Source organism: Solanum verrucosum, unplaced genomic scaffold (assembly GCF_900185275.1).
Source record: "Solanum verrucosum unplaced genomic scaffold, falcon-dt-bn FXZP01000140.1, whole genome shotgun sequence".
In the NCBI taxonomy this organism is placed as follows: Eukaryota; Viridiplantae; Streptophyta; class Magnoliopsida; order Solanales; family Solanaceae; genus Solanum; species Solanum verrucosum.
The window spans coordinates 448,187-475,330 of record NW_026020112.1 but is presented as its reverse complement, the minus strand read 5'-3'; the positions used below and the strand labels follow the sequence as shown (position 1 = coordinate 475,330).

At 38.9% G+C, this 27,144-nt stretch overlaps 2 protein-coding genes and 3 long non-coding RNA genes across 5 annotated transcripts in view; 2 read left to right on the top strand and 3 right to left on the bottom strand.

Annotated features, from left to right (window-relative positions):
- Nucleotides 1–14,060, bottom strand: part of LOC125825554 (uncharacterized) — a 38,619-nt gene extending 24,559 nt beyond the window's left edge. The window contains exon 1 of the long non-coding RNA XR_007442869.1: nucleotides 14,026–14,060. This is a non-coding gene — a long non-coding RNA (uncharacterized LOC125825554). The remainder of the gene's footprint in view (nucleotides 1–14,025) is intronic.
- LOC125825593 (putative disease resistance protein RGA1) overlaps nucleotides 1–27,144 on the bottom strand; it is a 163,088-nt gene that overhangs the window by 90,795 nt on the left and 45,149 nt on the right. The window lies entirely within an intron of this gene.
- The window catches only part of LOC125825553 (uncharacterized), a 61,442-nt gene that overhangs the window by 3,599 nt on the left and 30,699 nt on the right, over nucleotides 1–27,144 (top strand). The gene's annotated exons all lie outside the window — the stretch shown is intronic.
- The window catches only part of LOC125825549 (putative disease resistance protein RGA3), a 70,684-nt gene that overhangs the window by 42,767 nt on the left and 773 nt on the right, over nucleotides 1–27,144 (bottom strand). The window lies entirely within an intron of this gene.
- LOC125825555 (uncharacterized) lies at nucleotides 536–25,601 on the top strand. Its single transcript, XR_007442870.1, has 2 exons — nucleotides 536–704; nucleotides 25,520–25,601. It is a non-coding gene; the product is annotated as an uncharacterized LOC125825555 (long non-coding RNA).

Here is a 27,144-nt window from a genome sequence, read left to right as displayed (position 1 = left end):
TGGGGCCAGCGATGGTCTCCGAGTGCCGGTCCCGCCCAGGGTGTAGGCTCGGGGCGTGACAGTTGGATTAGTTGGTCCTTCTCAAACTCAAAATCTTTTGGAAACATTGCAAAGTAACCAAAACATTTCTTCAGATGTGGAGATGGTAGATAATCATAGCTTAGTTTTAGGATCTTCTTTATGCTATTTTCCCGAAGATCATCTTCCCCTGCAACAAGGGGGTTGCCATCAAGAATTGCCTGCCAGTCATGTTTATCCTTGTTGAATAAGAGGCTTCCCAACACACTTGCTGCCAACGGAGACCTTGACACATTTCAACAATCTTGTTTTTCATGCTCAGTATTTCCTCCGGAACTTCCCCACCAACAAACGCTCTTTGTTTGAAAATGGACCAACAATGATAGTCTGTTAATTTCCCCAACATATGAAGATCTACTGTTATTGTGGATGCCACTTGTTTGATACGAGTAGTCACGAGAATGCAGTTTCCTTTGGATGTATTGATTCCTTTCAAGGTGTCCATGAACTCATGCACGATATAGAGTCAACACGCCACAAATCATCCAGGACAAGCAAATACTTTTTTTCTCCCAATGCTTCTTGAAGCATCTTGACTATTAAATCTCTGCTTTGGACCTCACCTTTCCTCTTTGTCAGTGATTCGAGGATCAGTTCAAGAAAGCTCTTAGTTTCTGACATTTCAGGTGGGCACAACCAAACACTCTTTTCGAACTGCTGCTTGATGTGTTCGTCATTGAAAATTCTCTTAGCCACAGTTGTTTTCCCTAAACCCCCCATACCCACTATGCGAATGGTGCACAGAACAACATCTTTTCTCATGTTCAAAATCTTCTCTTTTATTTCAACAACATCTTTGTCTCTACCAACAACATCCGAAGCAACAACTACGGAATCTGTTTCTCGAATTAGAATTATTTTCTGAGAAGGAACCATCAGTGATTTGAGACCGAGGTCATTGGCTAACTGATTGATGGCCCTCAACTCTTCATTGATGTTGTTGATTTTTTGAGACATTTTGTACTTATAAGCAGTATGAGAAAAGAAGTTGCTGACCTTTTTCATTGGTTTGGTTCGGATGTTCATCACTTGTGCTTTGAGAGATTCATATCTGAATTCATCAAACACGTTTTCAGCATCTTCAGCAGCTCTCTCAAGCATCTTGAGCCATTGTTCAACAGCCTGATCATCAACCTGTCGTTTTTCAGCATCATGAATGAGAGCTTGGATCATGGATACATATTTTGTCAGAATTCTTAGATTTTTCTTGCAGTTCCTTAAAGTTTTGGCCTCCTCAATAGCGAGAGAAAGCAGCTTGTCAAGCACAACTTTAATAGTAGCACCAATTACAAGATCGGCCATCGTTGCAATGCTCTTTACAAATTTGTTTTCTTCCTCTATACACCAAAATCTTCTCAAATTTCTTGCATAAGTATTCTTTTGCTAGTTGTTTGCCGGCCTCTACAAGAAAGAGAACAATTTGAATAAAGAATGTTTTTTTTTGGATTAACAGCTAATCATCCTTTAAATAAATAATTTTGGGTGGTGGTTGTGTGTTGTTTTTATTTCTAATGAATGACGGTCTTTTTTTATTTTTGTACTTTTTTTTTCATTTTATTATTCTTAATGAATGACAGTCTGTTATGAGTCTGCCACAAGAAAATAAGGATACCAAAAAGGAAGTCACATTCAAATCAATTTTTTGCACGTATTGCCCTTCAAACAGACTTGGTGTTTAATTTTGAAAATTTGGGGGACCAAAATATATCTGTCGAGACCTAATTCGCTCAGCATAAGTTTAGATAACTTTTGCCTCGCTCGGCACAAGTTCTGTAGAAATTAAATTATCCAGCATAAGTTGTGTAGTTTTTTCTAAAATTTGTTGTAGTGTTTAGAAACAGAAGTTATGTTCTTGGGGGCGTATTCTTTATCCTTAAAATTTTAGCCTCCTCAATAGTGAGAGAAAGCAGCTTATCAAGCACAACTTTAACAGTAGCACCAATTACAAGATCGGCCATTGTTGCGATGCTCGTTACAAAGTTGTTTTCTTCTACACCAAAATCTTCTCAAAGTTTTTGGAGAAGTCTTCTTTTGCTAGTTGTTTGCCAGCCTCTACAAGAAAGAGAATATAATTCATTAATAATAATTTGAATAAAGAATGCTTTTGTGGATTAACAGCTAATCATCCTTTAAATAAATATTTTTGGGTGGTGGTTCTATGTTGTTTTTATTTCTAATGAATGGCAGTCACTTACCAATTAGTAGTTGACATATATTGGGCAGTTTAGAACCGTTTAACTAATTTATCTGTTTCCATTCTTATTACTGACGCTCTGAGGGTTACGTTATAATCTGAAAAAGTTAAATCTGATTACCTGCTAATATATGTTATTGCATATTTTTACTCTGAGACCTAATATGTATTAACATAGTGAAGTTGTTTGTTGAAAAAAATGCAGTTTAGAACCAACAAAGGAGAACATTACCAAATTACTAAAAATTTCAGCAAACTTTCCATCATGATTTTGAATAATGCTTAAGAAATCAAGTTCCTCAGTCCTCGTAGACACGAGCCTCACGAGTTTTCATTCCAAACAACAAGATCAATTCCACAAGTCTGTTTTCAGGCGCAAAACAGCAAATTACCCCAAGAGAATGAGCCTCACATCATCTTCGTTCATGTAATGCAGGTGCTAGTGTGGAAACAACAATTTACCCCAAGAGAAAAAAACCAAGGGAACTAGGTAAGAAGGATTTTACGTACTACACAAAAACAATTGATTGAATGTGCAATGCTTCCAGCCCTTGTGGAATCCATAATATGCTCATCATTGATTTGAAACATGTATGTTTGTAATGACCCTCCAAGTCATTTCTGTGTCTTGCCTTCTGTGTGTCGTTTAGAGCATTCCTGTAGCGACCCCAAGTCATTTTATGACTTGCTGGGACTGACATTTCGGTCACCTGGTCGTTCGTTTGGTCTTGGTGCGAGTTTTTGTGTTTTGGAGCTTATGAACTTTGAACGATCATTTTTTATCAGAAGTTCAAGAAGATGACATCGGAATCTAATTCTGACGATTCCATCAGCTCCGGAAGGGTCATTTTAGGCTAGTAGCATGGCCGACTTGACTCCCGAGGGTTTCAGTGTGAGTCGGTGCGATTAGGCGTTTTAACTTTAAGTTTAAGCCTAAGTTTGACTTTGGTCAACATTCTGAGTAAACGCGCTCAGATGAGAATTTCGTTAGTGCAGTTAGCTCCGGAATGTCGAGTTTGGTCTAGATTGACCCCTCTTTTGTGTCCCGAGGTTTTCGATATCTTTCCGAGCCCTTATGTGGGTTTTGACTTAAAATGGCCTTTGAAAGTGGGACCCACTTTTTATCGAGATGATCTTTGATGGAAATTTCGACTGCGCCGTTGAGTGCGGAATATCAAATTTGATATGGTTGCATATCTCGTTTGCGTGCACGGGGTTCCGAACGAGATCGGAGCACCCCGTCGGAGTTTTTAGTTGTCGGAAAAATTGCAGAAAATCTGCTATATAATGCAGATTTTCAGCAACATTTCCCAAAAACTTAAACCCTCATAACTCTCTCATCTTTTGTCTGATTTAGGCGATTTGAAGTGCTGGAGCTTCGTATTTTTGGTGGCTTCGCTATAGGGTGTTCGAAAGTTGTTGAGTGCACGTAGTTCGAGGTAATTTCGCAATAAAACCTGACTGCAGTACCTTTTTCGAGCCTTTGTTTTTGGTATTATTGTTTTGGTCATATATCACTCATTTTAGCTCGGTTTTGGATTATTCGAAGACCCACATGTTGAGAATTGTCGATACTTCGTCGTAGAGTGTTCAAAGAGTGCTGGGCACCTTTCAATTTTCGTTTATTTCGAGTTTGGACTGCTGCTGCTTTCTTTTTTTTAGTTAATTAAAGTGTGGTTTCTTGCTTGTTGGTTTTTGCTATGTTTTGAGCCTCGAATTGTGTTCCATTTTGGGACATAAGTTTGGGGTGTTGTTTAGGGTCTCTTGACGGAGTCAAATTCGGACAGTTCGGTGTGGGTCCCACGATTCCCGTTTTGACTCCAAAATTGACCCGTCTCCATTTGTTGTGATTTTGGTGTCTAAACGATTGTACTAACGTTGTGACCCTATATTTGATAGAGTGACAGCGTTCAAAGGTCGTTCGGGAAGGAAAAGCTCTGGTAAAGTGATTGGAGAGCGCGCGATCGGCCTTAAGGTAGGCTACGGCTTCCTTTCTTTTAGATTGAGCTTAATTGTGTAAAAACATGTTGATTGGAGTGAATTGGGGGTGGGTACCAGTTTACTACCTTACTTTGATTAGATACCTTATGTTAGGATCGATTGGCCACATTTCGGGTATAGTATCATGTTAACCGGTTTAGTAGAGTTGCATGCTTATGTGCTAAATGTTATTGTATGCTTTGTATTGCATGCCTTGTTCATCCTTAACCGTAAGCATGATGTCCTTAGTCTAGGTTAGGCTAGCGTTGCCTTAGACTTATGACCCGTGTGGGCTGGATAGCCTTGACTTGTTGCCGACGTCGTTCGGATGACTTAGCTCCTTGTAGACTGGAATAGCAGACTTGAGTCTGATAGTTTGAGCCTTAGATTAGGCGTTATTGCTACTTGCTGCACTTTTGTATCTTCTCCTTCTCATCTGACGCATTCTCGAAGGTTTGGTGCATCACTCGAGGTATGGGATTGAGATAGTATAGGCTTTGAGCCTTTTTTGTGATGTCTTAGAGTGGACGGCGTTCCACGGTGGTTGTTGTTGGATTGAATCCTATTTGAGATACCATCACCCCCGGGGTTGTTCTTTCTAGCTGGGCTGGGAACGTATCGCTGGCTGGGTAGACTCGGTGATATTGGCGATCGCCCCCGGGCCTCTCTTTCTAGCTGGGCTGGGAGTGTGCTGCTGGCTGGGTGTCCCCGGGTCGCTCTTTCTAGCTGGGTTGGGAGCTGACTGCATGGTAAGACGACTCGCGATATCTACCTCACTCACGGGTCCCTCTTTCTAGCTGGGCTGGGAGTGGACTGTTTGGTTGGGTGCCCCCTAGGGTCACTCTTTCTAGCTGGGCTGGGAGTGCACTGCTGGCTGGGTGGAGTCTGATGGATTATCTTAGTTACTTTGGGCTAGGAGCCCGATTTTCTTCTTTCTCATTCGACTTAGCTTTTCTGTGTACCTGTCGGGCTTATGGGGGTTCGTTCAGGTTTTATTTAAGCGTGTGCTTTCTTTTCTTATCCGCTTGACCTCTCTGTGTCTAGATTCTATTCTTTCTTATTGTTTTTACCTTTTTTGCTTAGTCGGCCTATGATGCCTACTGAGTACCTGTTGTGTTGGTACTCATGCTACGCTCTGCATCTATTTCGTGATGCAGGTCCCAGTACCAGTTACCAGTGGTGATTAGTTCCAGCCTTCTTTTGCAACTGTGATTCGGAGACGAGGGCGAGCACTTGGCATTTTGGGGTTTGTTCTGTCTCCTTCTTTTGTTTTAGCTAGTCTTGTTGCCTTTGAGACACGCTCTGTTATGGTCCACTTTTGGGACTTGTACTCTTTATTAGATAGCTCTGTACTAGTGACTTCCAGGTTCTGGGAGGGATTTCTGTATATATTTATTTTGGGTTGCTTCCGCCTTGTTATTCTTGTTTAGATTATTGTTTTCGCTAGTTTTTGCCCTTTCGCTTATTGCTTGATGTTCTGGGTTACGGGTTGGCTTACCTACTGGTAGGGTATAGTAGGTGTCATCATGACTCGAGAAATCGGGTCTTGACAATGTTCCAGCACCCTGAGATTAGAAATCATGTTATTACAGTGAGTGAACAATACGTTTTCACCAACTATCAACTTAGATCCTTAATCAAGCTAGTGAACAAAAATAGGACCACCGAAGATTAAAAAGGGATGTTTATGAAAAATTTAAAACACACCTGAACTACTACTTTTTTGCCAGCTCACACCCCAACTACATGTTGTTTCTTTTTCCTACCTGAACTATCACCATTTATCATCATATATTATTATAAGTGGGAAGCTCCTAACTTAAAAGTTGAATTACCATTCTGCCCTTATTTTATCTCTAAACTAAATAAAATATTAATATATAATTAATTTAATATTAAATAATAATTTTATTTAAATTCTTGCCTCTAGACACAATGGTTCAAATTCTTTGGGAAACAGTTACAATGACGAGGAAAGACCAAAAGTTCCATTTTCCTTAATAAATGTGTATATCAATTCTTCTTTATCAAAAAACAACTTAAATTTTGGCTTGGGACTTGTGTCAGTGACTATTTCTTATCACTGTTTGTTGTTAATAGAGAAAAGATATACAAGAAGTAGCAAAGACACTAAAGGTTATTTCTTTCATATTGAATCTTTATGTTTTTTCTTTTTGGGATAATACATATATTTGACCTTAAACTTGGCTTCAAATTTTAAATTTGACCTCCAACTTTCATAGTGCACAAACAAGCACTTTAACTATCCAACCTTTTAATAAACAAACACGCGATTTTTGGAGCCAAGAGCGTGAAATGCAAACGCTGCCACGTGTATTAGTGAGCCACTCAATGGCTGCCAACTAATTAAACACTTTACAAGTCCATTTTAGAACTAAAATAAAATAAAATTAATTAAGGGTAGAGTTGTCATTTCAGCATTTTTTTCACTGTTGTGTGCCTCAAAAATTACTTCTCACTCGCGCAAAATGCGTGCACATCACGCGTTTTGCCAGGTAAGACACGCGTTTTTATTTATTAAAAGGTTGGATAGTTAAAGTGTCTATTTGTGCACTTTGAAAGTTGGAGGTCAAAGTTAAAATTTGAAGCCAAGTTTAAGGTCCAATATATGTATTATGCCTTTCTTTTTTATTACTTTATTTGTTTAATCTTGAATTTTTTTATTGTATTTTAATATATTTTCTTCAAGATTTTGATCTTGTTTTCATCAAATTGTGCTAATAATCTGTAATACAATTTGTCTGTATTGTTTAATTTTGTGTGGTTTTTTTAGTGCTATGTGCTTTTGATTCTTCTTTCTTAATGTTTAGTGATTTTGATGTATTCTTTGAGTATCATCTTTTTTGTTAGTTTTATGGTATTTGATTTGCTTAGCCTCAGTGTGCTTTCTATCTAGACTAGAAAAGGTTTTCGCGGTTATTATTTTATTTTTGCGTCGTCTTGTTAATATGTTGTACCCTTGAATGTTTTTTTGATGTCTATTTTTTGATGAGTTTTTTAGTAATTTTGAAATGTATTCTCGAGGTATTGCTCAATTTTATACGTTATGTGATACTTTTCTATTTTTTACCTTGGGATTTCAATTTTTGTTGGAAAAATAATAATTTCAGTACTTATCGCTTCTTTATCTCCTTTGACAGACTTTTTCATCCTTTAAGAAATGTATTTATTACTGTCAACACATATTATAGGATCGTAGAGACGTTGACTTTCAGAAAGTCATCGTAGTAATGTCACTTTTATGGTAACAATTAAAATAATAACGTTTAATCTCACTTTTATGGTAACAATTAAAATGAAAAAATGAAAAGTCATGCAAATATGTAATACAAGTGACCAGTGAATAACTATATGGTTCCCAATATCTATATTTGATAATAAGGTAAAATTACTTGGTGTTTCAATTGATTCACAAAATTTGGAGTATACATATAACCCTTCATTGTTTTAAGTTTACGAGTATATTTCTTTTAAAAAAATTCTACTTTTATGTCTCATTTATATATTTTATACTTGTGTCATTTTTAAAAACTCAATATTAATTGATAGGGTACACGTGCAACGCACGTGAGCGAAGACTAGTGTATTGAAACACATAAATGCAAACGATCCAGTTTACGAGATGCAATTTCTGTTGCCAATCATGACACTTAAAAAACACATCTTAGAGAAGTGAGCAACAAAAACAATGCAAACCAAGGAATGTAGGACATTAATAATTTAGTAGAAGCTTACATCGAAATTTTGGTTCAATAAGCAGAATAGAGAATCCTTCAGCTTAATGGATGGATGCCCCTCAAACTGGTCAATCCATTTCCATTCAAGTCCTATGTCCTTCTTCTTTATTACAGGTTGGAAGAGGGGAGAGGTCAGACATTAATACAACAAAATTTAATCAGAACCATGAGAATTCAATACACACTTCTACCGTAATTTTTTTTAAAATTAGTAATTTGTATTCCTCAGCATTAGGGATATGCTGGAGACCTCCAAAAAAAATTCAACAAAGAGTTATAACCAAGGCTAATTACAAAGAGCCTAAAAAATCTACCGATTGAACATCTTCTACATTTGCTAGTTTACACCAAAAATGAAAATTTATGATGCAATTCCATTTAATCTTCTGCAGAGTATTAGACCTGCCCTCAAAACACCTCCCATTTCTTTCCTTCCATATTGTCCACCAAATACACAAATGAATTGCTCTCCGCCATATCTGATGTATGTTCTGGCATAGCCCAGTTGTTACTTGTGAGGCTGAAGAAAAGTGATACCAAGAGAACCCTATTTTCTTCTCTAGTTGATCAACATCCCATTTTACAAAATGAAAACCCTTGTCAAGTTTATCCTCCACCCAGCTGGCACTTCTATCATCAAATATTATGGATCAAAGCTCTGGCAAAAGAAAAGTGAAGAAGAATTATATGAGAAAAGCACTGAATCAACTGAAACTAATGTAGGCTCTTCCGTACAACTTATTTCCTAAATCTGCTTGCAAACCAACACCACATTGCCTTCCAAACCTGATTTTTAACAGTTACACAATTTCATAGATAGTAGACTGATGCAATAAAGAGAATTAAAAAAAGTAAACTGGAAAGATCCTAAGAAAACAGGGAAGGTCATATTATAGGAAATTACTTGATAAATTGAAGAAGTATATAATTTATATGGTCCAAATGCTGAAACTCATTTGTAAGCTATAAAATGCTACAGGAGTTATCTCGGCATTAGAATAAGTCAAATACCAAGTCTCGATGAGAGTAGATTTCAGATTTTAGTGGTCAAATAAAATTGCAAAAACTTACATGGAGAATAAAAAGGAAAACACAGCCACGAAAAGATAGAGGATAGACGCTTCTCATTGAGCACCCTATACACTTTGAGTTTTTTGATGTTTCATATGTAGACTTCAGTTCTTGGAAAAGGGTTGTTCAGTGAACCAAATACTCATGAAAATATCCCATAATGAGTCTACAGATGAAGATTCTGTTCTTCATACCAAAATAAAACTGGTGGTTCCTGTATGAAACATACCAAACCCCCTTAAACAGTAAAATTGTTTCATGAGAGAAAAAGAATACAAAAAAAAACTCGACAAACTTGTTATAGCATTCCTCATAATTGCCTGCCGTTCATATGATTTGGCTTGATTTACCATTGCGATGTTCTACCATGACCTTGGAACTAGAAACCCATAAGAAAAAAAAACCCATAAATTTTCATGATTAAATCATATCAAGATATACCATACTTGAAGAATTAGAAGAACAACAATCAGGTTCAAGTGGACAAGCAGAATGCTGAAAGCCGCACAAATGCAATTGATTGATAATTTTGCATTTTTTTATGTCAAAATAACTACAGTAACAAAAATATTAAATTACATACAAAGCTCTTTTTCTGAAACTAGTGGAAAATAATATTTAAAAAATCGACTAAGAAAGTGAAAGAGAAAAACAGTCCCAAATTGCCATCCAGCCTACTTTAATATTTGGAATATGGGAAATGTTGGACCACTGGGAGTTTGGGCCACTCCTATTGGTGCAACTTTCTTCTAACTCTGGGCAGCCTTCAATTCGTAGGGTACTTAATTTGGTGAGGCTTGCATGACATCTCTGGATGGCAGACGCTCTAGTATTTTGCAGTTCCAAAAACATAGCGTTTCCAAACAAACAAGGTTGCTGAGCCCATCCGATAGAGCTTCTAACAATGGACAACCACAGATCTCAAGATAATGTAATTTGGGCATGGCATCTGTGAAGTCCACATGTTGTAGCCATTTGCACGTCACTAGATATAATGTTTCAAGAGAAGTAAGATTGCAAAGACTATGAGGAAGCTCCTCAATACCGAAATCACTTAATCTGATCTCAGTTAGGGAAGAGAGTTGCATAAGCTGATAGGGCAGAGAATCCCAGTGCCCATGTCTGTACACCATCAATGTACGAAGGGACAATAGCAGCTGAATGCCATTAAAAATCAATTGGAATACCTCAAAATCCACAATCTCCGAGAAAGGACCAATGTTCAAATACCGTAACCCAGTGAGACGGTGAAGGCCTCATGTGGGTAAACTAATCAATTTGGCACAATTTGACATATCCAAAATGGAAAGTGAAGGCACTTCCCATACATGTAAAGGGAAGGAAACCAAGTTCTTACAGTCGCTGACCCTCAACATCTTTAGAGACCGGCATTGTTCTAGCATTCCATTTGGTAAACTGGTCAATCCATCACAATACTCTAACTCAAGCCTTTGGAGGGAAGTTAAATAATTCTCTCCACTGGGAACAGGAAAAGAACTGAAATTGGGGCAGAAGGATATTCCTAAGCTCTTAAGGGAATGGAGATTGTACAAGCTCTGTGGCAATTCACAAAACTCTTTGCAATCTGAGATCCATAGGTGTTGAAGAGAAGCATTGCTGTGTAGCATCAGGTAGACAAGTGATCTCTTTCACGTCCCTGACAGCAAGATCCACAAGACATGTTAAGTTGCAGCACAAGTTCAACAATGGCATTTCGCAGTCAACTCTTCCAATTTCTAATTCACGCAGGGTTTCCAATTGAGTTGGAGCACTTTTTAACAGTGGACACTCTGTAATCGTCAACCTCTCAAGCCCAGGAAACATTCTTACTCCAACTTCATCTCCCTTCCACTCTATAAGGCTATGCATATCCTTCAATACTAGTTCTTTCAATGACGGGAACACTTGGATATTGCTATTATTGCTGCTTGATCCATTATCAACACCATAAAATGTAGGTCCAATGCATTCCAATTCAAGGAATCCTATCAGCTCAAGATGCCTAAGGAACTTCAGTTGACCAAGCGATGGAATATCTTTGCACCTCTTGCAACCACTTAATTTCAACATGACCAAATTTGGCAGCAATTCTGCACTGAACCATGAAGGAAATATAGTCCCCCAATAGTTCTCCACTACTAAGGTTTTCAAGTTAGGATGTGGTTGAAGACCATCCAACACATGCTCATCATTGATCTCACAGCCTTCTGATTCATCATGGGACCATAAATACACCAGCTTGTAGATATTTGGTTTCTCCTGTAAATATGTTGTTTGAGCCTCTTCTTTATTGTAACATCCGGCAATTTGAAATAACTATGGAAAAGCTTGAAATTTGAAATAGTCATTTTTGGAAAATAATGAAAGGAATTCAGAATCTGGAAAATTGGGCTAAGTCCAGAATCTGGAAATTTGGCTAAGTTCAAAAATCTGGAAATTTGGCTAAGTGTGGAAATCAGTGAGTTTTTGGCCAACTTTGAGTAGTCGTAACTCCTATCTCAGGATGAGTTAGGAGTATTTCCAGTTATGGTTGTGAAGCTTGTGGAACGATCTTTTCAACGCTATCGAGTTTGCTCGATTCCAAGTTCGTATGAGCGAGTTATGCCCTTTCAAAGTTGGGGCAGTTGGCAGGGAGTCCGTCCGGAAATTTAAGGGCATTTTGGTCTTTTCACAAATCATTTCTTTTGAGGTTATATTGTTGTGTTAGGCTGTTTGTGGATCATTTTTGTTCCATTTTAAAAGAGAGAAAGTTAGGGTTCTTGAGAGTGAAGAAGAGAAGAAGAAGAGAAGAAGAGGAGAAAGAGGAGATCAACAAGTTTCCGTCGTGGAATTTCGTCGGGGGTGATCCCTATCAAGGTATGTGAGTTCTTTAGTGTGGGTTGATCATTTCCCCCACACACCAAGCTCATTTTATGATTTGAGAAAAGATTGGATTTGTTGTTGAAGTTGTTGAAGTTGTTAGTTGTTGTTGATGTTGTTAGTTGTGTTGTGGAAGTTATTGTTGGTTGTGGGACATGATTTGGTTGTGTTCTTGAGCTGAAATCTATTGTATATTGAGGGATTTTATGATCCTTAGTGTTGGTTGGTTCATACCCCCACACACCAACTCGTTTTTAATTCCAAGAAAAGATTTATTTTGGTTGTTGAAGTTGTTGGTTGTGTTGTTGAAGTTCTTGCTGATTTGGGACAGGATCTGGTTGCGTTTTTTAGTGGAATCCACTGTATGTTGAGGGGTTTATGACCCCAAGTGTTTGGGAAAAGAACCTTTGAGGTTGAGAGGGTTTAGAGTTGGCAACATGAAGGAGAAAAGTTGGGCAGCTTACCTGAAGCAAGTCTGCGTCACAGATTTGTTCCCTCTGTGAACAGAATATGTTCTGTTTTCAGAAGGTAATTTCGAAATTTTTCTTAAGTCTAGCTGTCCTAAATTATTCCTAATCATCATGGGGTCCTTCCAAACACAAATCATTACCCTTGAATTCATAATCCAATTCAAGGAGAGTTAGTTCCAAGTCAAGTAAAGTTAGTTTCCAATTCAAGTGAAGTTAGTTTCCAAGTCAAGTGAAGTTAGTTTCCAAGTCAAGTCGAGTTAGAAGTCAAGCTTAGAAGTTAAGAAGTTAGTTCAAGCAAGTCCTCCAAGCTTTTCAAGAGTCTTTATTGAACGTTTTAACTTCATTCTAAGGCTCAAGTTGCAAATCAAGTAAAGAGTAAAGAGTCAAGAGTTAAAAGTTGAGTTCATTTCTCAAAGTTATTAGGGAACTATGTATTCCCAAAGAAGTTTTAAAGAAATGTCTTTACATCTAAACAAGGTTGGAAACTGAGATTTCCAAAAAGCCTTCGGGATAGTTTTTTTTTGAGTAATTATCTAAATCAACAGGAAGACATATGTTTTAAAAACATAAGAGCCAGTACATTTTTGGGAGTAGTATCGAGCACCGAATTGGGGGAGCGTTCAAAGAACCCACAGCCCCCATAGAACCATGTTAGCCACCATGGGTAGAAAAGGATCATACTTTTTAGATGAATCCTTTTCATATTAGACTAGTGGATGCATTAGGCAGTTCAGGTCTTATACCTTTGGCCGGGTATAAGATGCTTTGGCAGCGTGAGGTCGATCGCTGTATCATCACTATAGCTCTAATGTGATGGTTGTCGGTTAGAGAAACTCCCACAGCAGTTATTGTATTTTTATACAAAGAAATTATTGTATTTTATATACATCTGTTCAATTGTATTTCTATATACATCTCAGACTTATTGTATCCTTGTATACACACAGAGTTTATATCATGTTTTAAACAGTCTTTCTTTATATCGCACTTGTTTTAAATTGCCTTATATTAAAAGAAGTCAGTCAGGTTGAGTTGAGTTGAGCAAGGTAAACTTTTCAGTTTCTTCCAAATTTCCTTCTAGCCTATGTTGCTTAGTTTTCCAGCTCGCATACTTGTACATTCCATGTACTGATGCCAGTTGGCCTGCATCGTCTTATGATGCAGATACAGGTACCCCGGATCAGCATCCTGCACGTCGTTGATCCAGTTGAGCACTCCAGAGTCAGTGGTGAGCCTCCTTGCATTCCGGAGGACTCAATTATTTTGTGTTCTTAGTTTTTGTTTTATTAGGATGTTGCGGGGTCTGTCCCAACATCCATCTCAGTATTTTAGAGGCTTCATAGACAGACAGTCAGTCAGTTAGTTTTGAGTCTCTCATCTATATATATATGTGAATATTCTATTTTGAGATTCGAGTTGCCTTTATGGCCATATTTTATAAGTTAAGTTGTTTTGTAATATTGCATTGCATTGAGTTATTCTGTTGGGGTAGGTTTCTGCTGAGTTAAGAAAGTTAGGCCAAGGGTTCGCTTGGGGCCAAGAATGGTCTCCGGGTGCCGGTCCCACCCAGGGTGTAGACTCGGGGCGTGACATTTATTGCCGACTAATTGTAGACGTTTGATTGTCAATTCACCTCTAAGGTTTTTCAAACGGCCTAATTCTTCTATTTGACGACCTTTCTCTACACCTACGTAGAAAAATTGTAGCGTCTGAAGACTGATCAATTGCCCCATATTAAGTGGCATCTGAAACTGATAATCAATTTCTGATTGGTAATATATGTGTCTCAAACTTATCATATTTGCCATTTCTTCCGAAAGCTTCCTCAGTGAAAAACAACCATTGACTCTAAATGTTAGAGCTTGCAAACGGAGTTGGGCAAGTCTTTGATCTCAGTGCTGGAAAGTGTCACGCCCCGAGCCTACACCCTGGGTGGGACCGACACCCGGAGACCATTTCAGGCCCCAAGCGAACCATTGGTCTGGCTTTATTAACTCAGCGGAAACCTAACCCAACAGAATAACTCAATGCAATGCAATATTACAAAACAACTTAACTTATAAAATATGGCCATAAAGGCAACTCGAATCTCAAAATAGGATATTTACATATATATATAGATGAGAGACTTAAAACTAACTGACTGACTGTCTGTCTATGAAGCCTCTAAAATACTGAGATGGATGTTGGGACAGACCCCGAAATATCCTAATAAAACAAAAACTAAGAACACAAAATAATTGAGTCCTCCGGAATGCAAGGAGGCTCACCACTGACTCTGGAGTGCTCAGCTGGATCAACTACGTGCAGGATGCTGATCCGGGGTACCTGTATCTCCATTATAAGACGATGTAGGCCAACTGGCATCAGTACATGGAATGTACGAGTATGCGAGCTGGAAAACTAAGCAACATAGGCTAGAAGGAAATTTGGAAGAAACTGAAAAGTTTACCTTGCTCAACTCAACTCAACCTGACTGACTTCTTTCAATATAAGGCAATTTAAAACAAGTGCGATATAAAGAAAGACTGTTTAAAACGTGCTATAAACTCTGTGTGTATACAAAGATACAATAAGCCTGAAATATATATAGAAATACAATGAACTGATGTATATAAAAATACAATAATCTCTGTGTATGAAAATACAATAACTGCTGTGGGAGTTTCTCTAACTGACAACCATCACATAAGAGCTATAGTGATGATACAACGATCGACCTCACGCTGCCAAAGCATCTTATACCCTGCCAAAGGTATAAGACCTGAACTGCCTAATGGATCCACTAGTCTAATCTGAAAAGGGTTCATCTAAAAAGTATGATCTTTTTCTACCCATGGTGGCTAACATGGTTCTATGGGGGCTGTGGGTTCTTTGAACGCTCCACCAATTCGGTGCTCGATACTACTCCCAAAAATTTACTGGCTCTTATGTTTTTTAAAACATATTTATTCCTGCTGATATGAGATAATTACTCAAAAACTCGCCCGAAGGCTCTTTTGGAAATCTCAGTTTCCAACCTTGTTTAAATGTAAAAACATTTATTTAAAACTTCTTTGGGAATACATAGTTCCCTAATAACTTTGAGAAAATGAACTCAACTTTAAACTCTTGACTCTTTACTCTTTACTTGACTTGCAACTTGAGCCTTAGAATGAAGTTAAAACGTTCAATAAAGACTCTTGAAAAGCTTGGAGGACTTGCTTGAACTAACTTCTTAACTTCTAAGCTTGACTTCTAATTTCACTTGACTTCTAACTCGACTTGACTTGGAAACTAACTTCACTTGACTTCTAACTTTACTCTCCTTAAATTGGAATTATGAATTCAAGGGTAATGATTTGTGTTTGGAAGGACCCATGATGTTTAGGAAATAATTTAGGACAGCTAGACTTAAGAAAATTTCGAAATTTAGATTCTGAAAACAGGGCAGATTTTGTTCGCAGAGGGAACACAGCTGCAACGCAGACTTGCTTCAGGCAAGCTGCCCAACTTTTCTCCTTCATGTTGCCAACTCTAAACCCTCTCAACCTCAAAGGTTCTTATCCCAAACACTTGGGGTCATAAACCCCTCAACATACAGTGGATTCCACTCAAAAATGCAACCAGATCCTGTCCCAAATCAGCAAGAACTTCAACAACACAACCAACAACCAAAATAAATCTTTTCTTGGAAGTAAAAACGAGTTGGTGTGTGGGGGTATGAACCAACCAACACTAAGGATCATAAAATCCCTCAATATACAATAGGTTTCAGGTCAAGAACACAACCAAATCATGTCCCACAACCAACAATAACTTCCACAACACAACTAACAACATCAACAACAACTAACAACTTCAACAACAAATCCAATATTTTCTCAAATCATAAAATGAGCTTGGTGTGTGGGAGAAAGGATCAACCCACACTAAAGAACTCACATACCTTGATAGGGATCATCCCCGACGAAATTCCACGACGGAAACTTGTTGATCTCCTCTTTCTCCTCTTCTTCTCTTCTTCTTCTCTTCTTCACTCTCAAGAACCCTAACTTTCTCTCTTTTAAAATGGAACAAAAATGATCCACAAACAGCCTAACACAACAATATAACCTCAAAAGAAATGATTTGTGAAAAGACCAAAATGCCCTTAAATTTCCGGACGGACTCCCTGCCAATTGCCCCAACTTTCAAAGGGCATAACTCGCTCATACGAACTCGGAATTGAGCAAACTCAGTGGCGTTGGAAAGATCGTTCCACAAGCTTCACAACCATAACTGGAACTACTCCTAACCCATCTTGAGCTAGGAGTTACGACTACTCAAAGTTGGCCAAAAACTCACTGATTTCCACACTTAGCCAAATTTCCAGATTTTTGAACTTAGCCAAATTTTCCAGATTCTGAATTCCTTTCATTATTTTCCAGAAATGACTATTTCAAATTTCAAGCTTTTCCATAGTTATTTCAAATTGCCGGATGTTACAATATCTCCCCCTTGGGAACATTCGTCCTCGAATGAGGTTACTCTTATAAGGCTAAGGGTGCAACAACAACTCAAACACCCAACGAGCAACTATGCAAACACAACAACAACAACAACATGCTCATTATAATTAAAAGAGCACTAAGAAGGAAATTAATACCTTGATCTGCGGATTCAAAGAGATATGGATATCTCTTCTTCATGTCTTCTTCGGCTTCCCAAGTAGCTTACTCAACAAATTGGTTCCTCTAAAGGGCCTTGACTGAGGCTACATCCTTTGTTCTCAACTTAAGAAATTGCCGATCTAAAATTTGAACAGGAATCTCCTCATAAGATAAGTTATCCTTGATCTTGATACTTTTAGTCGGTAGGATCAATGAAGGATCGCCTATGCACTTTTTCAACATGGAGATGTGAAATACCGGATGAACCGCTGCTAGTTCCTGTGGTAACTCCAACTCATAAGCAACATTGCCAATCCTCTTGGCTATGCGGTAAGGTCCAATATACCGGGGATTAAGTTTACCCTTCTTACCAAACCCCATAACGCCTTTCATGGGTGAAACCTTCAAATATACCCAATCGTCTATTTCAAATTCTAACGCCCTTCTCCTAACATCGGTGTAGGATTTCTGAGGACTCTGTGCCATTTTCAACCTCGCTTGAATCACTTTCACCTTCTCCATAGCTTGGTGAACTAAATCTGTTCCTATCAACTGTGCTTCACCAACTTCAAACCATCCAATAGGAGATCTACATCTTCTCCCATAAAGAGCTTCATATAGAGCCATCTGGATGCTAGAGTGATAACTGTTGTTGTAGGCAAACTCAATGAGAGGTAGGTAATCATCCCAACTCCCTTTGAAATCGATTACACAAGCCCTCAACATATCCTCTAAGGTCTGAATAGTGTGCTCTGCTTGCCCATCAGTCTGAGGGTGAAAGGCAGTACTTAAGTTCACCTTTGAACCCAAGCCCTTCTGAAAAGATTTCCAGAACTGTGCAGTAAACTGTGCACCTCTATCTGAAATAATGGAGATTGGGACTCCATGAAGTCTCACTATATCTTGAACATACAACTTGGCATAATCTTCTGCTGTATTGGTAGTCTTTACGGGTAGAAAATAAGCTGACTTTGTCATTCTGTCGACAATCACCCAAATAGAATCATGTTGTCTGCGAGACCTTGGCAACCCTGTGATGCAATCCATATTGATCATCTCCCACTTCCACTCTGGAAGTTCTATCCTTTGAGCCAAACCACCGGGCCTTTGGTGTTCAACTTTCACTTGTTGGCAATTTGGACACTTAGCAACAAACTCAGCAATGCCCTTCTTCATGCCATTCCACCAATAAACTTCACGTAAATCACGATACATCTTGGTGGAACCCGGATGAATAGAATATCTGGAGCTGTGAGCTTCCTCCATAATCCTCTCTTGGAGTCCATCTACCATAGGTACGCACAACCTACCTTGAAATCTCAAAACACCATTTTCCCCTTGTTCAAAAGCTAATACTCTTTGCTTCTGAACATTTGCCTTCAACTCAAGCAAAATGGGATCTTGATCTTGCTTCTCTTTCACTTCTGACATTAATGATGACTCGGCCCTGCTCGTCACCGCTATTTCTCCTTCTGTGGAATCTGTAAATCTGACTCCCAGGCATGCCAGTCTGTGCACATCTTTTGCTAACTCTCTCCTTCCTTCTTCAATATGGGCGGTGCTACCCATAGACAACCTGCTCAAAGAATCAGCAACAACATTAGCCTTACCTGGGTGGTAAAGAATACTCAGGTCATAATCCTTGAGTAACTCTAACCACCTCATCTGTCTGAGATTAATCTCTCTCTGGGTAAGCACATATTGAAGGCTCTTGTGATCAGTGAATATGTCGACATGCACACCATACAAGTAATGACGCCATATCTTTAAAGCAAATACTACAGCAGCCAATTCTAAGTCATGGGTTGGGTAGTTCTTCTCATGAACCTTCAACTGTCTGGAGGCATAAGCTATAACTTTGCCATTCTGTATTAAGACACAACCCAAACCAACTCTAGCTGCATCACAATACACTACAAACCTTGAGTGCCTTCTGGTAACGTCAAAACTGGAGCTGAAATCAACCTCTTTTTCAATTCCTGAAAGTTGTTCTCACAAGCTTCAGACCATTGAAATTTCACTGTCTTCTGAGTCAACTTGATCAAAGGAGATGCAATAGTCGAGAACCCTTCAACAAACCTTCTATAATAGCCAGCCAAACCCAAGAAACTCCTAATTTCAGTTGGAGATGTGGGTCTAGGCCAATTCTGCACTGCCTCAATTTTTCGAGTATCAACTTTAATTTCATCACCGGACACAATGTGGCCTAGGAACGCCACAGACTTAAGCCAAAACTCACACTTAGAGAACTTGGCATACAACTCTCTGTCTTTCAAAGTCTGAAGAACTGTTCTGAGATGACTAGCATGATCTTCTTCATTCCTTGAATAGACTAGTATATCATCAATAAAGACAATAACAAACATATCTAAATAAGGTTTAAAGACTCTATTCATCAAATCCATGAAAGCTGCCGGCGCATTGGTCAAACCAAAGGACATGACCAAAAACTCATGATGACCATACCTGGTTCTGAAAGCTGTCTTTGGGATATCACATTCCCTTACCCTTAACTGATGATAGCCTGATCGGAGGTCAATCTTTGAAAAACATGTGGCACCCTGAAGCTGATCGAAAAGATCATCAATCCTCGGAAGAGGGTACTTGTTCTTGATGGTAACCTTATTCAACTGGCGGTAGTCTATAAACATTCTAAGGGAACCATTTTTCTTCCTCACAAACAAAACCGGAGCACCCCAAGGTGAGACACTCAGTCGAATGAAACCCTTTTCTAGGAGATCTTTCAACTGCTCTTTCAACTCTTTCAACTCTGCTGGTGCCATTCTATATGGCGGAATAGAGATAGGACGAGTATCTGGAATGAGATCTATGCCGAAATATATTTCTCTCTCAGGAGGAATTCCAGGTAGATCATTAGGAAAAACTTCTGGAAACTCTCTTACTATAAGAACTGACTGGAAATGAGGTACCTCAACACTAGAGTCATGAACTCGGACTAAGTGATAGATACAACCCTTCGAAACTAACTTTCTTGCCTTAAGGTACGAAATAAAACGACCCTTAGGCACTGTTGAACTGCTACTCCACTCTATGACTGGCTCATTCAGAAACTAAAACTTGACTGCTCGAGTTCTATAATCTATCGATGCATAACAAGCATGAAGCCAATCCATACCTAGAATGACATCAAAATCTACCATGTCTAACTCAACCAAATCAACCATAGTGCTCTTGTGATTGATAGAAACAGGATAATCACGATAAACTCTTTCCGCTAGAATAGACTCCTCAATAGGTGTAGAAACACAAAAGGATTCACAAAGTCCTTCAGGAAGAACCTCAAACTTATTTGCAACATAAGGAGTTACAAAAGATAAACTTGCTCCTGGATCTAGCAAAGCATACACATCAAAAGCGAAGACCTAGATCATACCAGTGACAACGTTTGGAGAATTCTCTTGCTCATGGCGACTAGTGATTGCATAAAGGCGGTTTGCTCCTCCACCTACACTAGACGTAATTCCTCTAGGTGTCGTCCTGTCTGGTGGAACAACTGAAGAAGACTGTGCTTTATTGCCCCCATTACCCTGCCTATTCTTTGGACACTCTCGCATGAAATGTCCATTCTGACCACACTTGAAACAACCAATGGAGCCCTCTCGACAAATACCTGAGTGGTTTCTACCACACTTGGCGCAAACATGAGGCTTACTACTCCCTTGCGCCACACCACCCGAAGATTGTGCTAGTCTAGCCTTGAAGTCCTTCGAATTCTGGCCATTAAATTCACCTATGTATCTGGGTGCAGGTGCTCTAGCAGACGATGGAGCAGGTCCCTTTTGCCTATGCTGAAAGGAGGAACGGTTTGAATTACCTCTCTGCTGCCCGGACTCGTTCCCGATCTTAGCTCTCTTATTTCTGAACTCTTCTATGTCCCTCAGCTTCTCTTCCTCAACCTGCTGCACATAAACCATCAACCTTGATATGTCCATGTCCCCAATAAGCATTGTAGCCCTACCTTCCTTACTTGACAACCGAGACAGCCCAGCAACAAACAAGCTCATTCTATTCCTCATGTCTGCAACCATCTCCGGAGCATAGCGGGATAATTGTGTGAACTTCAAACTGTACTCATGAACACTCAAGGACTCCTGCTTAAGTGTGAGGAACTCACGTACCTTGGCCTCTCTCAATTCTCGAGAAAATAAATGCCCCAAGAAAGCTTCCTCAAAACCGGCCCAACTTGCAGGTGGTGCATTCTCAGCTCTGCCCCCTTTCCACTGGTCAAACCATGTTCTAGCAACATCCTTCAGCTGATACGCAGCTAGTTCAACCCGCTCAATATCTGCCACATGCATCACATCAAAAATCTTCTTCAACTCCTCAATGAAATCCTCTGGATCCTCAGTAGTGCTCGAACCCATGAAACTCGGAGGATTCATCCCCAAGAACTCACGAATCCTAGAAGTGTCAGCTCCTTCCTGTCGAGCTCCCCTTTGCTGACCAATCTGATTAGCTACAACTTGACTCAACATTCTAATTGCCTCTCTGAACTCGGCATTAGAAACTTCCCCTTGATCTTGCACTCCCGGTGCATAAGGTAACTCTTGCTCATCAACATAACATCTAGGAAGACGCCCTCTACCAACTCTTCGTGGAGGCATGATTATCTGAAAACACGCGCAAGCACGGATTAGAAAGAAACTTTTTAGAGATCAACTCTAACGCATGAAATGAGTGTGAAAGAAATGAGAAATCTTCCTAAATGTTGCAGCCTGCCAATTATAGATGCGGCGCGCTTCACACCGATAACTAGGACTCTACAGACACGGCTTCATAGACTCCCTAGGACTCTTGAACTATGTGCTCTGATACCAAGTTTGTCACGCCCCGAGCCTACACCCTAGGCGGTACCGGCACCCGAAGACCATTTTTGGCCCCAAGCGAACCCTTGGCCTGGCTTTCTTAACTCAGCGGAAACCTAACATAACAGAATAACTCAATGCAATGCAATATTACAAAACAACTTAACTTATAAAATATGGCCATAAAGGCAACTCGAATATCAAAATAGAATATTTACATATATATATATATATAGATGAGAGACTCAAAACTAACTGACTGGTTGTCTGTCTATGAAGCCTCTAAAATACTGAGATGGATGTTGGGACAGACCCCGCAACATCCTAATAAAACAAAAACTAAGAACACAAAATAATTGAGTCCTCCGGAATGCAAGGAGGCTCACCACTGACTCTGGAGTGCTCAGCTGGATCAACGACGTGTAGGATACTGATCCTGGGTACCTGTATCTCCATCATAAGACGATGCAGGCCAACTGGCATCAGTACATGGAATGTACGAGTATGCGAGCTGGAAAACTAAGCAACATAGGCTAGAAGGAAATTTGGAAGAAACTGAAAAGTTTACCTTGCTCAACTCAACTCAACCTGACTGACTTCTTTCAATATAAGGCAATTTAAAACAAGTGTGATATAAAGAAAGACTGTTTAAAACATGCTATAAACTCTGTGTGTATACAAAGATACAATAAGCCTGAAATGTATATAGAAATACAATGAACTGATGTATATAAAAATACAATAACTGTTGTGCGAGTTTCTCCAACCGACAACCATCACATAAGAGCTATAGTGATGATACAGCGATCGACCTCACGCTGCCAAAGCATCTTATACCCGGCCAAAGTTATAAGACCTGAACTGCCTAATGGATCCACTAGTCTAATCTGAAAAGGGTTCATCTAAAAAGTATGATCCTTTTCTACCCATGGTGGCTAACATGGTTCTATGGGGGCTGCGGGTTCTTTGAACGCTCCCCCAATTCGGTGCTCGATACTACTCCCAAAAATTTACTGGCTCTTATGTTTTTAAAATATATTTATTCCTGCTGATATGAGATAATTACTCAAAAACTCGCCCGAAGGCTCTTTTGGAAATCTCAGTTTCCAACCTTGTTTAAATGTAAAAACATTTCTTTAAAACTTCTTTGGGAATACATAGTTCCCTAATAACTTTGAGAAAATGAACTCAACTTTAAACTCTTGACTCTTTACTCTTTACTTGACTTGCAACTTAAGCCTTAGAATGAAGTTAAAACGTTCAATAAAGACTCTTGAAAAGCTTGGAGGACTTGCTTGAACTAACTTCTTAACTTCTAAGCTTGACTTCTAATTTCACTTGACTTCTAACTCGACTTGACTTGGAAACTAACTTCACTTGACTTCTAACTTTACTCTCCTTAAATTGGAATTATGAATTCAAGGGTAATGATTTGTGTTTGGAAGGACCCATGATGTTTAGGAAATAATTTAGGACAGCTAGACTTAAGAAAATTTCGAAATTTAGATTCTGAAAACAGGGCAGATTTTGTTCGCAGAGGGAACACAGCTGCAACGCAGACTTGCTTCAGGCAAGCTGCCCAACTTTTCTCCTTCATGTTGCCAACTCTAAACCCTCTTAACCTCAAAGGTTCTTATCCCAAACACTTGGGGTCATAAACCCCTCAACATACAGTGGACTCCACTAAAAAACGCAACCAGATCCTGTCCCAAATCAGCAAGAACTTCAACAACACAACCAACAACCAAAATAAATCTTTTCTTGGAATTAAAAACGAGTTGGTGTGTGGGAGTATGAACCAACCAACACTAAGGATCATAAAATCCCTCAATATACAATAGGTTTCAGGTCAAGAACACAACCAAATCATGTCCCACAACCAACAATAACTTCCACAACACAACTAACAACATCAACAACAACTAACAACTTCAACAACAAATCCAATATTTTCTCAAATCATAAAATGAGCTTGGTGTGTGGGAGAAAGGATCAACCCACACTAAATAACTCACATACCTTGATAGGGATCATCCCCGACGAAATTCCACGATGGAAACTTGTTGATCTCCTCTTTCTCCTCTTCTTCTCTTCTTCTTCTCTTCTTCACTCTCAAGAACCCTAACTTTCTCTCTTTTAAAATGGAACAAAAATGATCCACAAACAGCCTAACACAACAATATAACCTCAAAAGAAATGATTTGTGAAAAGACCAAAATGCCCTTAAATTTCCAGACGGACTCCCTGCCAACTTCCCCAACTTTCAAAGGGCATAACTCGCTCATATGAACTCGGAATTGAGTAAAATCAGTGGTGTTGGAAAGATCGTTCCACAAGCTTCACAACCATAACTGGAAATACTCCTAACTCATCCTGAGCTAGGAGTTACGACTACTCAAAGTTGGCCAAAAACTCACTGATTTCCACACTTAGCCAAATTTCCAGATTTTTGAACTTAGCCAAATTTTCCAGATTCTGAATTCCTTTCATTATTTTCCAAAAATGACTATTTCAAATTTCAAGCTTTTCCATAGTCATTTCAAATTGCCGGATGTTACAGAGAGATCAAGATATCTCAAGTATATTAGCTTGCCGATTTTGGCTGACAACACCTCAATGCCTGACCTGGACAAATTTATAACTCTCAAGAACTGAAAGCTCAACAGCATATCTTCAGATATATTTCTTTTCCAGAATAATGTGCACAAACGTCCAGGCTTGTTTATCTTATCTATTTTATCACTTGGTGAGTCCCATCCAAAGTATCGGACTTGAGAAAGATTTTCTCCTCCTACACTCTTTTGATCAAATAGTTTAGACTTTAAAATATCCCCAGCCAAATCATGCACAAGATCATGCATCTTACAATGTGTTATATTGTTGAGCTCATCTAGCTTAACATCTTGCAGCAAAGAAAATTGCAACAAGAGTTGGAAAAACTTGTTCCCGACGTCTTCCATCACGGGGGTCTCTTGACATGGACGAAGAAACCCTTCTGCCATCCAAAGTTGGATTAGTTGGTCCTTCTCAAACTCAAAATCTTTTGGAAACATTGCAAAGTAACCAAAACATTTCTTCAGATGTGGAGATGGTAGATAATCATAGCTTAGTTTTAGGATCTTCTTTATGTTATTTTCCCGAAGATCATCTTCCCCTGCAACAAGGGGGTTGCCATCAAGAATTGCCTGCCAGTCATGTTTATCCTTGTTGAATAAGAGGCTTCCCAACACACTTGCTGCCAACGATAGACCTTGACACATTTCAACAATCTTGTTTTCCATGCTCAGTATTTCCTCCGGAACTTCCCCACCAACAAACGCTCTTTGTTTGAAAATGGACCAACAATGATAGTCTGTTAATTTCCCCAACATATGAAGATCTATTGCTATTGTGGATGCCACTTGTTTGATATGAGTAGTCACGAGAATGCAGTTTCCTTTGGATGTATTGATTCCTTTCAAGGTGTCCATGAACTCATGCCACGATGTAGAGTCAACACGCCACAAATCATCCAGGACCAGCAAATACTTTTTTTCTCCCAATGCATCTTGTAGCATCTTGACTATTATATCTCTGCTTTGGACCTCACCTTTCCTCTTTGTCAGTGATTCGAGTATCAGTTCAAGAAAGCTCTTCGTTTTTGACATTTCAGGTAGGCACAACCAAACTCTCTTTTCGAACTGCTGCTTGATGTATTCGTCATTGAAAATTCTCTTAGCCACAGTTGTTTTCCCTAAACCCCCCATACCCACTATGGGAATGGTGCACAGAACAACATCCTTTCTCATGTTCAAATCTTCTCTTTTATTTCAGCAACATCTTTGTCTCTACCAACAACATCCGAAGCAACAACGACGGAATCTGTTTCTCGAATCAGAATTATTTTCTGAGAAGGAACCATCAGTGATTTGAGACCGAGGTCATTGGCTAACTGATTAATAGCCCTCAACTCTTCATTGATGTTGTTGATTTTTCGAGACATTTTGTACTTATAAGCAGTATGAGAAAAGAAGTTGCTGACCTTTTCCATTAGTTTGGTTTGGATGTTCATCACTTGTGCTTTGAGAGATTCATATCTGAATTCATCAAACACGTTTTCAGCATCTTCAGCAGCTCTCTCAAGCATCTTGAGCCATTGTTCAACAGCCTGATCATTAACTTGTCGTTTTTCAGCATCATGAATGAGAGCTTGGATCATGGATACATATTTTGTCAGCATTCTGAGATTTTTCTTGCAGTTCCTTAAAATTTTAGCCTCCTCAATAGTGAGAGAAAGCAGTTTATCAAGCACAACTTTAACAGTAGCACCAATTACAAGATCGGCCATCGTTGCAATGCTCTTTACAAAGTTGTTTTCTTCCTCTATACACCAAAATCTTCTCAAATTTCTTGCAGAAGTATTCTTTTGATAGTTGTTTGCCGGCCTCTACAAGAAAGAGAATAATTCATAGACAATAATTTGCATAAAGAATTCTTTTGTGGAATAACAGCTAATCATCCTTTAAATAAATATTTTTGGATGGTGGTTCTGTGTTGTTTTTATTTCTAATGAATGGCAGTCACTTTCCAGTTAATAGTTGACATATATTGGGCAGTTTAGAACTGTTTAGCTAATTTATCTATTTCCCTTCTTATTACTGACGCTCCGAATAGAATTATAGTATGAGGGTTATGTTAATCTGAAAAAGTTAAATCTGATTACCTGTTAATATATGTTATTGTCTCAGACCTATTATGTATTAACATAGTGAAGTTGTTTGTTGAAAAAAAGGCAGTTTAGAACCAACAAAGGAAAACATTACCAAATTACTAAAAATTTCGGCAAACTTTCCATTATGATTTTGAATAATGCTTAAGAAATCAAGTTCCTCATTCCTCATATACACGAGCCTGATGAGTTTCCATTCCAAACAACAAGACCAGTTCCACAAGTCTGGTTTCAGGCGCAAAACAGCAAATTACCCCAAGAGAATGATCCTCACATCATCTTTGTTCATGTAATGCATGTGCTAGTGTGGAAACAACAATTTACCCAAAGAGAAAAAAACCATCAAAGGAAAAGGGACTAGGTAAGAAGGATTTTACGTTCTTCAAAAAACAATTGATTGAATGTGCAATGCTTCCAGCCCTTGTGGCATCTATAACATGCTCATCATCGATTTGAAACATGTATGTTCCAGCACCCCGAGATTAGAAATCATGTTATTACAGCAAGTGAATATAACATTTTCACCAACTATCACCTTAGATCCTTCATCAAGCTAGTGAACAAAAATA